General features: G+C 50.8%; 1 protein-coding gene across 1 annotated transcript in view; it reads left to right on the top strand.

Annotated features, from left to right (window-relative positions):
- AJAP1 (adherens junctions associated protein 1) overlaps window positions 1-14,732 on the top strand; it is a 156,622-nt gene that overhangs the window by 55,963 nt on the left and 85,927 nt on the right. The window contains exon 1 of the transcript XR_013926968.1: window positions 1-14,732. This exon is cut by the window's left edge and continues 55,963 nt beyond it; it is cut by the window's right edge and continues 39,165 nt beyond it. The gene's annotated coding sequence lies outside the window, so the exon portion shown is untranslated.

The raw sequence follows: 14,732 nt of genomic DNA, 5'->3' as shown, positions 1-14,732 counted from the left end.
TAATAAAGAGATGAAAGCAAATGGAACAGGAGCAGAGACTGGCAAAAGTCTTACTTTTGTTGGAAAGAATAAGAGGATAAATGTTTTTAACATTTATGAAGTAGCAAAATAAAGCAAAGAAAGGCTCAGAACATCAAGCTCATAGATGAGGAAATTAAACTACATAAAATATTTATTCATTTGTGCTTAGTGGCTGTCAGCCATGCATGCATCGGAGAAATGGTATGTTTCTAGGCACAGTTTTATTCTTGCTCCTATTTTTTCCTCTTCTCCCAGAGATGAACAGGAACAGTTTAGTAAATAGTAGCTGAACGCTCAGCTCGTTTTCTACATTCCATTAATGTTTCATTTCTTAATATTCTCAAAACAAACCAGAGAAGTTGGTATAAAACGTGTCCTCCTTTCAAATCATGGTTAAAAGGAGTGTGGTTTCAGGCCAATCATCAAGGTTATAAACTGGCATCTGTATTAGAATGGGAGCGTAGTGCTGAGGGTGCGTGCCAGGCTGGAAGAGGCTCTTTAACGAGCCACGGGAAGGGAGATGTAACACAGGTTTTTCATGTCACCAGCTGTCTCTGGCCTGGCCCGAGAGGACCATTTCTGGAGAATGTTCTTGGCCGCTTGTCCTCTGAATATTTAATCTGATGTCCTCACTGACACCGGGAGCAGATTCAGGTGACTTGCTGGTTACTGTCCTGGAAATAAAAGTGGCTTCCTAATTATGGATGGGGGCCTCGATGTGTTGAAATGGCAACGGAGTGCAGCATGTTCCCGAGACCTTTGTTAGCTGCCTCTCGTGATGGTGCTGCAGGAGCAGTGCCACCAGCGCTGGGTGCTGCGCTCCTGAACCCGAGCACTGGGGACAGGGGCTGGCTTTGGGGGCTCCCCCTCCCTCCCTTCCCAGCCTTTCTAGAAGAAATCCAGCTATGTGCATGGGCAAAAGCAAGGCAGAGATTGCTGCTCGGAGTGGGTGTCTTGTCCTTTGGAGCACTGTGCCTTCATGCTCAGGCTGTGAGAGGGGTGGGCAGGGGATGTGTCTGCAGGGGACCCATTTGCAGCAGCCAGTTCCTGCCGCTTCCATCGGGATGAGCAGCACAGTGCTGTCCGCACCAGGAGAGGGGTGCGGAGATGGCTCGCTCGCCCTCATCATCTGCACAACAGCTCTGGCCTCAGGCAGCGGGCATGTCAGCCTCTGGCCTATTGCTAATTTTAATTTGTTTGATGGGGAATCCCGGGTGCTCCAGTGACTTGGCTGGCATTGCCTGCTGCCTGTCAGATGCATTTATTCTCCAGCATCATCATCTAGAATTTACCAGCCCTGAGCGAACTTGCTGCTACTCTTGTTCAGCAAATATTTCTTTTCAATCGTCAAGCTGCTGTTACTCATTTTGTTGCTTATTTGTTTAGTCTTTGGGAGCTGAGCTGGGATTCTGGATCAGGTGGCTGGAGCATCCCAGGAGATGGATGGGCTGCAGCACAGGAGGCAGGGAGGTGTCCAGGAGAGGACAGGAGGATGCGGAGGGGATGAGCCTGGGTGTGGAGCTGCACAGGCAGAGCAGGGCTCTGTTTCCTTCTTATTGCTGGCCTGGTAGGATGTCATGGGTGGCCAGAGCATGAGGACCTGTGGCTGGAGGAGGAGGCTGGGTCCAGAGAAGCACCTTTGTGAGCAGCACCATATGGGGGAAGCTGCTTTGTCCTTTCAGTGAGGGTTGGGTCGATACCTGGTTTTCATAATTACAGGTGCTGATGCTACGTTACCTGTTTCCCTGGGTCTCTTGGGATGAATGGAAAAGCTGCTGGTGAGCCCAAGGGGCTCTTCTAAATCCTTTCCTTCCAGGAATGATATCATGGGAGAGCTGTGAGCAGGTCTTGGACAGGATGGGAAGCACCAGCAAGCCTGTGCCACCTTCTTGCACATCCTTTGCAGCCTTCTGTAAAGCTTGGACATGTCAATGTTAATTCTGTTATGAAGCTTAAAAAAGCCCTTGATCTTGGCTTTATCAGAAATGATAAATTCCTGGAGAATTTCTTAGTGTATTATGGTTTCCAGTGAGATACTTGCATAATGTAAGCTAAAATCAATTCATTGACTTTACTTGGGATCCGCCAACTTATAAAAGCTGAAAAGATAGGGGTTTTTTTTGTCTTCTGGTGACAACTTTAAGTAAAGTGGCCCCAGCCTGAAGGAAATGAGGAGAAGCTGATAACCACAACAAGCAGTTTACTGCATACCCAGATGATGCAACTTTCATCTCTGATGCAGGATCAGAGTTTTGTCAAAGAGAGAGGAGAAACAGAAGCAACAATTTCTCAGGATCACCACTGAGAAATCACTTTAACAGCTTATAATGACACTTTGCGGAAGGCGCACACGAACTCCCACATCACGGCGATTACAGTATTTCTGAACCGCCGGCGCGGTGGCGTGCATCCGAACCGTGCACGACTGGAAGCCAGGCACTGTGGAGAGCTGGCGAGCGGTGTGTGTCCCCCTCCCCTCCAAGTCCTCCTGGGTCCTTGCCAGCCGTGGAAGTCAAAGAAAACCCACCTACAGGGCTGGAGCTTGGAAATGTGAGGGAGGTGGAATCCAACCGTGGATAGATTTAACTATAAGGGAAAAATGGGCTGTTTTGGAAGAAGTCTTCTGGATGATTTCCTCCAGATTCCCTCGTGCCCCTGTGGTGGTGGTTGACAGCAGTTAGCTGTGGTTCGTATGCTTGGCGGGCTGGTGCGAGGTGCTGCAGGGGTGGTCCTGTGCCTGCATAGCAGTGGGGGGGGGGGGGATGTATGCTTTGCCTCCTGACTACGCTAATTCTGCCTGTCTCACTCTCCCCTGAAGTGCATCCTACTCTCCTTTGTGGTGCATGTCTCTTTGCTGGGTTCCAAAGCCCTTTGCATTTCCCCCGTGGCCTTTGTTGTCAATGTTCTGCATATAGACTCTCTCACAAGCCCTTGCACTTGATTCAGTTGCTGCTTAATTTAATCCTCTAATTTAATCAATACTTCATAGACCAGGTCTTGGTTTAAAAAAAAACAACAAACAAACAGAAAACCTTCTAGTCTCTTTTTGATTGCTTTATGCAGGTATTATTAGGTTAATGCAATCAGCAGTGATAAAGCTGCCCTCCATTTAATGAGGGAGCAGTCTCGTTCTGCATGCTGTGTAAGGGAGGGGAGTCCTGGGGAAGAAAGCCACATGCTGCTGAAGTTGGGTACTCAAGATGTTACCACTGGCATCATCAGATTCAGAGGTGACCCTTTCTGTTGTAGAAATGATGGGAGGCACCAGCAAGGACTCCACCTCCTCTCCAGGTGCTCCATGGGATGAGAATAAGAGGCAGGGCAAGCTGCAGTCTCAAGAGCAAGGAAGAATGGAGAAAGGTAGGAGGATGGAGAGAGGGGTGCTGTGAGGAACGCAGGTGGAGGCAGATTAAATGGTTTGCCCAAGGTCCTGTGGCTCTTGAGGTGGGGAGTGTGGTCTCTGGTACAGCGTGAAGCTGCTTTTCCTTGTTGGAGCTCCAGTCACGCTGAGGCACTGGCCCACGGCTCTCCAGCGTGGGCTCTGCCCTCCTCGTGTCTGCCGGTAGTGCTGATGGAGCACATGCTTGATGCTGGCTCTCAGCTTGATGAGATGATGCGCCTGCTCTTGATAAGCTTGAGTCCTTCAGCAGTTGTTCCATTTGTAATCAAAATTGTAGAGCCTTGGGCCATTCAGGAGGGGGGTGGGGTGGGGGTGGAAATTGGTTTCCATCTGTAATATGAGGAAAGTTTAGCTGTCAAGGGGTGCGAATCCTGATAATGAAGTTATCCTTTCTTGTTGCATTATACCATAAGTTTCTTAAGGACACTCTCAACAAAGTAATGATAAATATTTTTTTTCAAGCTGTATGAGAGGGCTGGTAAATAGCAGCAGTAGCTTCCACTTCCAGGGCTTAGTGATGCCTTAGCATGTCTCTAGCTTTCCAAATAGTGATGTGCAAAGCAGGCAGGGAAGCCTGCTCATACAAAACCACAGCGTGGATGGGCTTTGTTTAAAGGGATAATGGTGCAGCAGGGAAGGAGGGACCTGGCAGAGGGTGAGATGGGGGAGCAACGTTGCCAGCTTCTTGGAAGGAGCTGCTTTGCCACTCCATGGCCACGGGGAGTTGTGGGCTGCCAGCTCTGGGGATGCTGCGGGTGTCCCCGTGCAGCTGGGACTTGGAGATGCACTCGATGTTGCGGGTCCTAATCCTGGTGTGGTGTGGGGCTGAGATCGTGAGCTCTGTGCAAGACGTGGAATGAGAGCTGTGGATCTGGCAGCTGCTTGCTGGGTTTTTTTGGTCCTTGATTCTATGTTTATAGATGGTGCTTGTGATCTGTCTTCACCTGTTTGGGAAAATGTTATTTTGCCTACAAGTTCTAGCACTTTGGTTGTGTTGCATTTGTACTGAAGAAAACCAACCATAGTAAAGCTAGGGAGGAAATAACCCCCTGAAGACACTACAATAAGCACCAGGAGGGTGATAAAAAGCAACAGAAACATCTTTACCTTCTTGTTTTTTCGAGAAAGGTCAATTGACTCCCTGCCACCTTGGAGCCCATAGCAAAATCGATGATACTTCATCTTTAATTTGATTTTTCCATTCAATAAGGGTGGTAAGCATTAGTGTCACTCTAATTTTACAGAGTGCCATTAGATAACAGGAGAATATCAAACGTGAAGATTATGTGCTGTATCAGTGGCAAAATATTATACTCAGCAATGATTTAGAAGAACATTTATGTCTCAGGCATGCTATAAGACATGTCATGAATTGGACAATAAAATGTCTCATTTTTCAAATAATTACTCACGAGCTGATGTCTGGTGGGTTGGGAGGCAGGTTGGTGCCTGTGGAACTGAATATCCCATCCGCAGCCGGTGACCTGCCAGCATCTCTCCCAAGGCAGGTACCTGCACTCTCCTGGCGCTAATCCTGCGTGGCAGCGAGGCGGGCGGGTGACGTGGCCAGAGGAGTGATGGATGCTGCACATTTTAAGCAGGTCGATAGCAGGATTGGTGTAGACCATGGTTATTTTTGTGTTTAATTCACTGAATAAAATGAAACAGGTAAATCACTCGGAGGAGATGTGAGCTGATGTTAATAGGCACATTTGCAGCACTATCTAAAAATGAGTTCTGCAATTACTGACTCATGCCATCATTCGTGCTCCGCAGCATGAAGCCTCTGTGGCACTGCTGGGAGGCAGCCCTCCCTACCAGCACCCCAGGGAGCAGCCCCTGAGCTCTGGCAGCAAGAGCTGGGGGGCTGCAGCTGGGGGAGAGGGCCAGGGCAATGCCAGGGCTTTGCTGGGACAACGTCCAGACCATGGCTATGTGTGGTGGGCATGTGCTCTGCTCTTCTGTGGCCTCGCAGCAATTGGGCTGAGCCAGCAGAAAGCAGTGGGGCTGGGCAGCTCTTCCAGGCTGCGTTTAGCTACGAAGAGGAGGTGGCCCAGTCTTCTTGCCTGAGGGCAGGAAAGCAAGCTGTTAGCCTGCCGGTGGCAGGGAGTCAGCGATCTGTTCAGCTGTCTCTGCTCCTCTGGCTTCCCCCCCAAAGGTCTGCACTGTGCATGGTCCAGGGAGCTCAGCTAATTTGGTGCTGCTGCTGCTGAAGAGCCCATTCACCCAGGGCTGACTAATAGCAGCAGGTACCCAAAAAGCACGGCAGGTAACGGCAGCTGCCGTGGAGGACGAAAGACTCCAGCAGAAGCGTGAAATTGCATCAGCACTGCTGTTTACCAGCGAGTGACTCCCACAAGAAGCCACGGTGCACCCAGCTCCTTGCCGAGGAGGTTCAGCTCGCTCCCAGGGAGGGGGCTGTGTGTCTTGAACTGCCCTGGATGAGCCTCGTTAGAGCATCTAGCATCCATCCGGGATGGGAGAAGAGATGAGGGAGATCACGAAATGATTATGGCCACATTTCATCGCTGTTGCCATCACCTCCGGCAGCAAGCGAGCCTGCCTGCAGTGCTACTGGCTTCTGCTGGGCTCGTTGCCTGCCCGCTTTGCCTGTGGGCTGAATGTGCATGGCAGGGGCTGCGGTGAAGTGGCTGAGCTGAAGGGGTTGCAGGCCAAATGCCAAAGGATGGGGGAAGAGTTCTGCGTCCTTTCTACTGAGTAAACTGCCTTGCAGCACCCCAAGGCGCCTGGCAGTGGGGTGCTGAGGGGGGGGGGGGGGGGGCAGCGGGAGTGCCGACAGCCGCTGCCTCTTGCTTGCAGTGGGACTGGAAATATCCCTGGTGGTACGAGGCAGCCCAAACGTGCGTAAGGGTGCAGAAGAGGCGTAGGCACCCACACACCCACCTACACTACTATATTTCAGCATCTGTGCCAATTCTGTACAGCAACCAGATCAGAGGCAGGGTTTTTTCTGTGACTAATCTTTATCCTGCTGCACTGCTGGCTGCTGCGATGGAGGCGTTGCCGAGCTCTTCGGCTAGCTTTGCCGTAGAGGACACGGTGCCTTTCTCCAGATGAAATGTAAGAGCTTGGCTGCGGAGTTAGTTTTTTAATCTCTCTCCATGGCTGGGGTGGTATGCGGGATGTCCTGAGCATCCTCAGCCCTGGTGCTTGCACGCCTCTGTGAGGAACAGTGGTATAGGGGTGGACCAGGCATCCAGACGGGCACTGCGGAGAGCTCGGCCAGCTTCCCAGAATAGCATCCAGTGCGAGGCCGGATGGGTCCCCGCAGAGCCTTGGCGCTGGAGCAGCCCTGCTGGGAAGCGTTCCCCCCAGCACACAGCATTCCCACCTCTGCGGAAGTAGTGAAGGATCAGGGACCTGGATGACACAGCCATCAACCCATTTAACGTGAGGGAGCAGAATTAATCGCTCGGATCAGCAGAGTCATTGTGGCTCACTGAAAACAAAACAAAGCCAATTATTATTCGACACTTGTCGGGGAAGGGGGGGGGGGGGCGGGCTGTGGCTAATCTCATTACGCACAGAGCAGCAAGGCACTGGGGAAATCTTATGGTGCCGATAAAGTGCTCAGCAGCTGCACAAAGCAATTACAGTGAAACCTCTGGGCTGGTCACGGGGATGTGCTGGGGGCTCAGCCCCTCCTTGGGGCCAGGAAGGGACTCCTGGCAGGGCTGCCCCCAGCTGAGCATCTCCTGCCTGCCTCTGCAGGGAACCCCTTCTTGCTCATAGCGGCGCTGGGCAAGCAGGAGCAAGGTGGCTGCTCTTCGAGTCCATCCTAGTGCCTTCCTCCACAGAAACATGCTTGATGCCTGGTCAACGTGCAGCTCTGCAAAAAACCCTCTGCTCAAAGCAAAGGGGTTTGCCGGGGGCTGCGGGGCCAGCCCCTCCATTGGTGCCCTGTGTAGGCAACATCATCCTCCTGGTCCTGTGGCAGGGATGGTCATCCAGAAGACATCAGGCACATAACCCTCCTAGTGATGCCAAACAAAGATGTCTTGTCCCAGAAGGTGGTAAAAGATACTTACGGTTATGCAGGCCATAGCTGAATGGCCTTACAGTGGTGCTATTTTTTTATAAATCTTAAATCATTCCCCAGCTCTCGCTATTGCTTTAAATTGTAACTTGGCTTTTTAAAAGTTTATCGTGCACTAATTCATTCAGCCTGTTCATTTACATTCTGCTGACAGGGTACAAAATTGCTTCTTTTTTTCATCCCAGAGAACTCTAACTTTGGCAATTTATGGTGCCTTTTTGATTTAATCAGGATATTTTCTAAACTTCCATGGCGATAATAAGACATTTTTCAAGAAGCACCTGAGAGGTGGCTGGGTGTTATTTACGTTGCTGGTACACGCAGTATTTCTGAAAGGGCTTCCCACGAGTTGCTGGTGGTTGTGCACGGGCTGGAAGCCACCAGTCAGGACAGGGCTCCCTCCAGCGTTGCCTGATCGTGCTCCCCAGGGAGGAGCTGGAGACCCCATTTCTTGCATATTTTTTGACGTTGTCAAAAATGCTCATGTGTCGTTCTCCTCCCCTTCCCATGCTGCAGGAGCCTGGAGCCCTGCGGAGAGCTGGGCACCCAGGCTACCCGCCACTACCGGCACATCGCTTGCGTACTGTGGATGGAAGCCCTTTGATGCAGCTCTGCAGAGCCAGTATCATACCGTCATGTACTGAAACACTGTTATTTCACTCTTCCAACACTGTCAGAGCAAGTCACAGGAGGGATTATTTTTGGCTCTGTTCAGCGTAGTTACCTAGCAATTTGCAGGAGGCTTGGTATTACTGGGAAGATACTCAAGCCGTGTGAGCTGCTTTGCAGCGAGCAATTCATTTGTTGCTTTTTGGTTCCTTTTACTGCTCACAAATAGTCCAGACACCAGCTTGGGGTCTTAACAAATTTGTTCTCTGTTGGAAAGATTTCAGCCCTGTTGGTTGTTTGTGAAATATTTCCTCTGATCGTTGCTTTTGAGTGCTCACCACCTGTAATTCCCAAATCGTGCCTGGGCTCGGTCCACTGGCATGACACAGTGCTTTTACTCTGCCTCTGTGAAAGGAAGGGAAAACAGAGATGTATGCCCATATAAATATTCTGTAGGAGATTGCTTGGAAATGTCTTTGGATTTTTTTTTTTTTTTTTTTTTGCTTTCACATTTCTCAGGTTGAAAAGAAACAATGTGCAAACACTTTCCTTTTCCGGCTTCTCACTGTGCGGGTTCCCATGCACACACAGCATCACTGCCTTAATGAGCCATAAATACTGTTTACATTTGGCTTATTATCTTCAAGGTAATTTATCCTTTTTTGCTCATCCAGGGTGTTTACAGACCTTCTGTTCCCTCCAGAACTTGAAGCATTGTAATAAAGAATTGTTATTATTCAGCTAATAAGCAATATCGCTTGCTAAAAAGCAAACAAAGTCACCGCCTTCCATCCTCCCAGTGTCAAACTGGAGGGGAAAAGCCCCAGGGAAAATCCCAAGTGGTATAGAAAAGGGAAAATAACATCCAGGTGGCAAAGAGCCACAATGCTATGGTAAATTTTCAAGAATCTTAATTAGGAACAAATTAAAGATGGTTCAATTCCATGCATAGCATTACCCACGCTATTAAATTATAGCTAAAAAGAGAGAGAGAAAACCTGCTCTAGACTTCTTCCTCTTAGGGGCATCGCTGGCATCCATCCCCAGCGCTGCGGAGGCTCCCAGGTACCAGGTCTGCAGCTGTTTGTGCCTGTCCTTGTGGGTGCCGGTGCTGGCCAGCAGCTCTGGCCACATTTTGGCCCAGCCAGGTTGGAGGATGAAGTGATGCTTCTCCACGCCGTGGGACCTGTACATGCTGCCAGCAGCTCCAGGCGCTCCAGCAGCAAACGATGCCCATTCCTGTCTTTTAGTCAACACCTCCAGCAGCAAACCGGCCCTGCGTCAGCATGGCATCAGGCAGCTCCTGCCTGCAGCCAGCACCTGACAGCAGAGCTCTGGTGTGTGAAATGCATTTGCATACATTGCAGCACAGATGTGTGCTCAGGGTTTTGCAGGCGGCAGTTTCTTATCCCGACGAAGTGTTTGGTGTGGGCAATAATTCAGAGCTAGACTTGGCTGAGTTTGAACAAGGCACCACCTTGATGGGTGCCTACACCTCCAGCCAGCCTTGGTGTGCTACCGCCTGCGGTTTGGGCTTGCAGATGCAAAAGTGAGGGTTTATTGCCTGCTTGGCCAGAGGTTCCTCGCAGCTCTGCGCTCCTCAGAGCACCTGCATGATGCTGGGCTCATTGTGGGGCAGCAGCGGCAAGTGGGAGCATTCCAGTCTCCTGGCAGAAGCCTGGCAGCTCGAACAACCTAATGAAGTCATTACTGTAGCTGAAGGACACTCATTTAATCTCATCAACGTGGTGGCTGTGGTTGTTCTGCAGCGGGCAGCTTCTGCGGGTGATAACGTTACTCAGCACGGCTGATGCTCTGCAGGGGAAATGTGTTTATGAAACTTTGCTCCCGTGGCACATAAATGTTCATTAGATCTATTATCCCACCTATTTTGTTCTCCAAAGTGTTGCAGAGAAGACAAAATGAGAGCGATGGTTCTTTCAGAGCTCCAGCACGCGCTGGATGTTTGCTTTAAATAGAATTAACCATGCAAATTGAATCACGTGAGCCTAAATTAGTGCTCATTTCACTGGTGCTCTCGGTATCACTTAACCTACCATTTACCCCAAGACATCTGCTAAGTGCCGTTCTTTCAAGTACTTAAACAGCACCTTTTGCTACCACCGAAGCCTCAGCCCCACGGAATGGAGCTGCCGGGAAGCCTGTAATTATCGTTAAAGGGCTATTGTGCTTCTGGCAAGGATGAAGCCTGGGTGAGGCTTTCCAGGCTGGCTCCCCTGCCTGCCAAGGGGAGGTGGAGCAGAGCTGGGGCTGAAGCCCGGCAGCTCCAGCAGCCAGGAAGGCCCCCCTCATGACTCCACTGGTTTTCCCAAACCCCACTGGGCTGCAGGCAGGACCCAGCGCTGGCAAAGCTCTGCAGTGAGAGGTACCACGCAGTGGTTAACGGGGGGCAACCCAGCACAACACCCCCGCCCAGGAGCTACAGTTGTGCTGGGCTTCAGTGCAAAGAATTGAAAACGTGTTGCTGGTGGAAGGCTGGACTGGGGCTGGGCTCCTCAGCACGGTGTGAGCCTCAGCGAGGAGACTGCCAGGGGCTTTCAGCCTCTGCCATCTCTTGCCGGCATCGCTTCTTCTGCAGCCGATAAGGAGGGAGAGGGCCGGGGGCTGCGGTGAGCATGGTGTCACTCCTCCAAGCCTTCTGCAACCTGATCTATTATTTACACGGTTATTTAAGCCCTTGTTGTCATAGCTGGGAGAATTAATGCATCAGCCTCGCAGAGAAGATGGAGTGCCGGCAGGCCGGAAGCACCCTGCGCTCTGCCCTTCAGCGTGGTTTTGCTTCGGCACATCAGCTCGCAGCTGCAAGTGTGACGGGTGGGGAAGGAAGGTGGAGGGGGATGGGGTGGCATCACAGCTCGAAGGGGTCCCATGGATGCTTCGTCCGCTCCTCAGCCAGGCCCCTCGTGGGAAACGGGGCTGTGATGCTCGTTGGCTTCTTGCATGATTCCTGCCTCCTTCCTGCAGTGTGAGAGAATTCATTGTGGCTGGTATGAATAGAGTTGGACACAATTCCTCCACAGTGGTTATGCAAATTCCCAGCCATAATGACACATTGTCTTGTGTGATCCTGCGAACAGATGGCCTAAAGACAGGCTCAAGATCTGATTTAGTCCTGGGCTCCTGCAATGTAGCTGGGAGCATATGGTCCTCATAGATTCGTGGTTTAGCCTTAATAGCAAAGTGAACTGTTTCAGATGAAAAGAGAAAGACGACGAGAAAAAACAATGTTGTGATGATTCAGTAGACTTGGGCTCTTCTGAAAAGCTGGAACTCTCCCTCCTCGGAGTGGTGCATCCTTCCAGCAACAGACGAAGCTTTGCTGTTGATGATCCTTAAAGGATGCGTGTGAGCGGCTCCTCTCCTCTGCAGAAATACAGATCGCTCGGGCAGGTGCCTGTTTGGGGCACATCCTGGGACGGCAGATGTCACACCGATGTGGAGGAAAGCCTCCATCAATAGCAGATGGCTAAGTTGGCTGTCAAGCTCACATTGCCTAAAAGCCTGGCTGTAGCGAACCTGTCCTGTGTGGCATGCTGGTGGTATTTGTGGTTCATGTGGACATTCCAGAGCTGGACTCTTACAGAGGTCTTGCCCCTGGGCATCATGGACCACACGTGTGGTGGGCAAAGGCCAAAGGACCCTGATTTCATCCTTGCTGTGAAAAGCAAGCTGCGACTATCTCCAGTGCTGATTCCCATGCAAGGTGGAGGAGGCGGGATGCACTCCTGCCTGCATCCCTGCCTGCAGTCCCACTTGCAGCAGCATTGCCTTTTGGCCAGGGTGGCTCCTTTGGCTCCTGCGGCATCACTGCCATCAGCTGTCTGCATGGACCGAGCTCAGAGCCCACTTCAGACCTGCTATTTATGCTGCAGCTTCCCAGCCAGCTCTGAAAGTACCAGCAGTGGTTTATCATTCCATTTGGCACTTTGTTTTATTGTGGGGCTTTAGGAATTGCTTTGATAGATAGCCTTTTTTCTCCTGTTTGTCACATCTGTGCTGCATGTTTTATCAGTTGCTGGTTTCCAACTTGGAGCCATCAAAAGGGGCACCTCTTTTGGAAAATGGGGCATCTTATGCTCATTTCTTATATTTTTGTAAATCCATGAGGGCAGAAAGGTTTCTTCCCCCTTTTCCACCTAAAGACATTCGATGGTTTTAAGGCAACTCATTGATGCTGCTTGGGATTTCTCCAAGGACCAAATAGGAGGCTAATACATATGGTGAAAGCGCCGCACAACAATGATTTTGTCAGTTAAATACCATACAGGTATTAAACAGTGGATGCTGCTGTAACTGCCCCCCCTCTGACATCAGAACAACTGTAGGCTCCCCATCAGCAGATGAGCTGTCACTTCAAGTCCAAAATGCAGCATCTGGATGAAAAGGAACCTTTTTTTTTAAAAAAAGCTATTTCTAATCAGCTTGGTGTCTGGGTCCTAATGTTTGCCTGGAGCAAGTTCTTTCAGTATATTGAGTAAGTGGTCCCCAAGGCTCGTAACCGTGAAAGTGCACAGAAGGGATTTTGGTGCCTGTGCTGCTGCTGTGTGGTTTTACAGTGCTGCAGACATGGCTATGCCAGGACCGGACTCTGCCGGCTGCCCCGCTGGGAGCAGAGAAGCTGTGCTGGGGCTGCCTGGCTGCTCCTGTGCTTTTTTACAGTGCCCCCCCCTCTACAAAAATAACAAGTAGTGACAGATGTTCCAGCTGATTTGTTTTTCCTTTTCCATGTCTTGCATTAGTGTAAAGCAGCTCGGCAGGTCTGCTGGGATTTCCCTGCTATGAGGGCATGCTTGCTGTGGGCGGAGGAGAAACCCAAAATTTAGAGTCTCCGTGAAAATCAGCAGCTCCAGACGCTTGGGGACCCCTGGGAGGCTTCAGGCAGCCGCGCGGCAAAGGCACCGTGCCTTTCGGACTGGAAATGAAATACAGTGCTGTGCAGCGTGTCCATCAGTCCTTGCTGCAGCTGTGTTTTTGTAACATCACCTTTCTGTCTCATGTGAGCAAATGGAGAGCTTGCTGTTGGCCCTGGATTAGTCGTTAGGATGCACTTGGAGGAAGTGCAGAGCATTGCAGGGGATGTTAGTGACCTTTAATTTCCTTTTAATTACAAAGCGGATTTGAAAGTAATTGATCCTGATATTTTCTTGAAGAATGATGAAGAGGACAATGCACTTGCAAATCAGGACAGATGAAATAGGAGGGATGATGATATTTAATGGGGCAGCACTGTGAGCTGCTTCACCAGGCTTCAGGGGACCTCTCGTCCCCGTGCTGGGGGAGACTGGTGACCAGGGAACACCATGGGGTTTCTTTGTCCCGTTTGCCTGTGTCCTGTGAACATCTGGTAGAAAGGGGTTTTCTGACGCCCTCAGCCTCAAAGAGAGCTGGTCCAGAGCTCACTTGTGCCATCCCCTGCCCTCTGTGCTGACTGCCAGCTTGGCAGCACTGCCAGCATCTTTGGTTTCCATGGTGACTGTGAGATGCTGTGCAGTGGAGTTGGGTACCAATGCACACCACGGCACTGGCAGCTTCTTCTGGCTCCTTTGGGAAGCGGGTGGCATGAGCTGCTTCACAGCTGGAGGAGCCTACAGGTGCAGTGCATGGTGCATGGCCAGAGCCAGCTGCGGGGAATTTATTTCATGGTAGAAAAAGAGCAGAACCTCTGTGCTGCAAGGGAATGTTTGCAACCCTGTAGAGAAGCACAGCATATATATATATATCTATGTTTATATATATATATATTTCTTTTTTTTAGAATTGCAGCAAGACAAATGAGCCCAGCTCTTTGAACCATTCATCTAACTTGTGTGCTCTGGACCCCACAACCTCTTCCAAGTGAATCAAGTCCCACGCCTGGCACTGTTTGCTCTGCCAAGCTGCTGTGCTCAGAAGCACAGCAGCCTGCAGTGGGTTGTCAGCAGCCTGGGGTGAGACCCAGCTCTGTGCAGGGTGCTTGGCAGGCAGGGCATGATGCAAAGTGACCGGGCTGCGCGCCGTGCAAAGAGGAATTTCGGCTGCATGTTCTTCTGCTGCCAGACACTACTACCTTGGGGAGACGGTGGCTTGCAGGTAGAGGAACTGCCGGAGCATCTCCACTTGTGCTGCTGGGGAGGGTGTTGTTGAGCGTGGGATGATGACTGTTTTGGTTTGCTGTTAGAAAATGACCTGTCTCTTAGTTCTGCTTGCACAGGGCAGATATACGCCACGATTGCTGGGAAAACAGCTTTCTCTGGTTCTGTCCTTGGAGTGAGAATTTAAGATTATATCCCCTGCCCTAACCAAAGAAACCTTGGCTGGATGCTCGGTGTAAACCGTGGCCTTGCAGTGACCATGGCTGCCCCACGGTGCTGCCTGTAGCCCCCAAGCAATGCCAGCAGCACCGCGACTCCCACACCTGCCCAAGATGCTGGAGGCAGAGCGAGTGCGTGGTGGGACACAAACTGATAAAATACAATCCTGGTTTTGTTCTAAGAGCAGTCTCCTGCTGTATGAGACTCCCTGCTGCCTTCCAATCACTCTTTGCTGACATGCAGCAGAAAAACCTGAGCAGACAGGCTGCCGGCTGAGGCTCCGAACATGCTCCCTGTGCCCGTGGCAGATGGTGCTGCCACCTCCCATTCCTGG

This window comes from Falco punctatus (genome assembly GCF_963210335.1).
Source record: "Falco punctatus genome assembly, chromosome: 3".
NCBI classification, from domain to species: domain Eukaryota; kingdom Metazoa; phylum Chordata; class Aves; order Falconiformes; family Falconidae; genus Falco; species Falco punctatus.
Note: the sequence above shows the minus strand (reverse complement) of the source record. Positions and strands in the feature narration are given on the sequence as shown.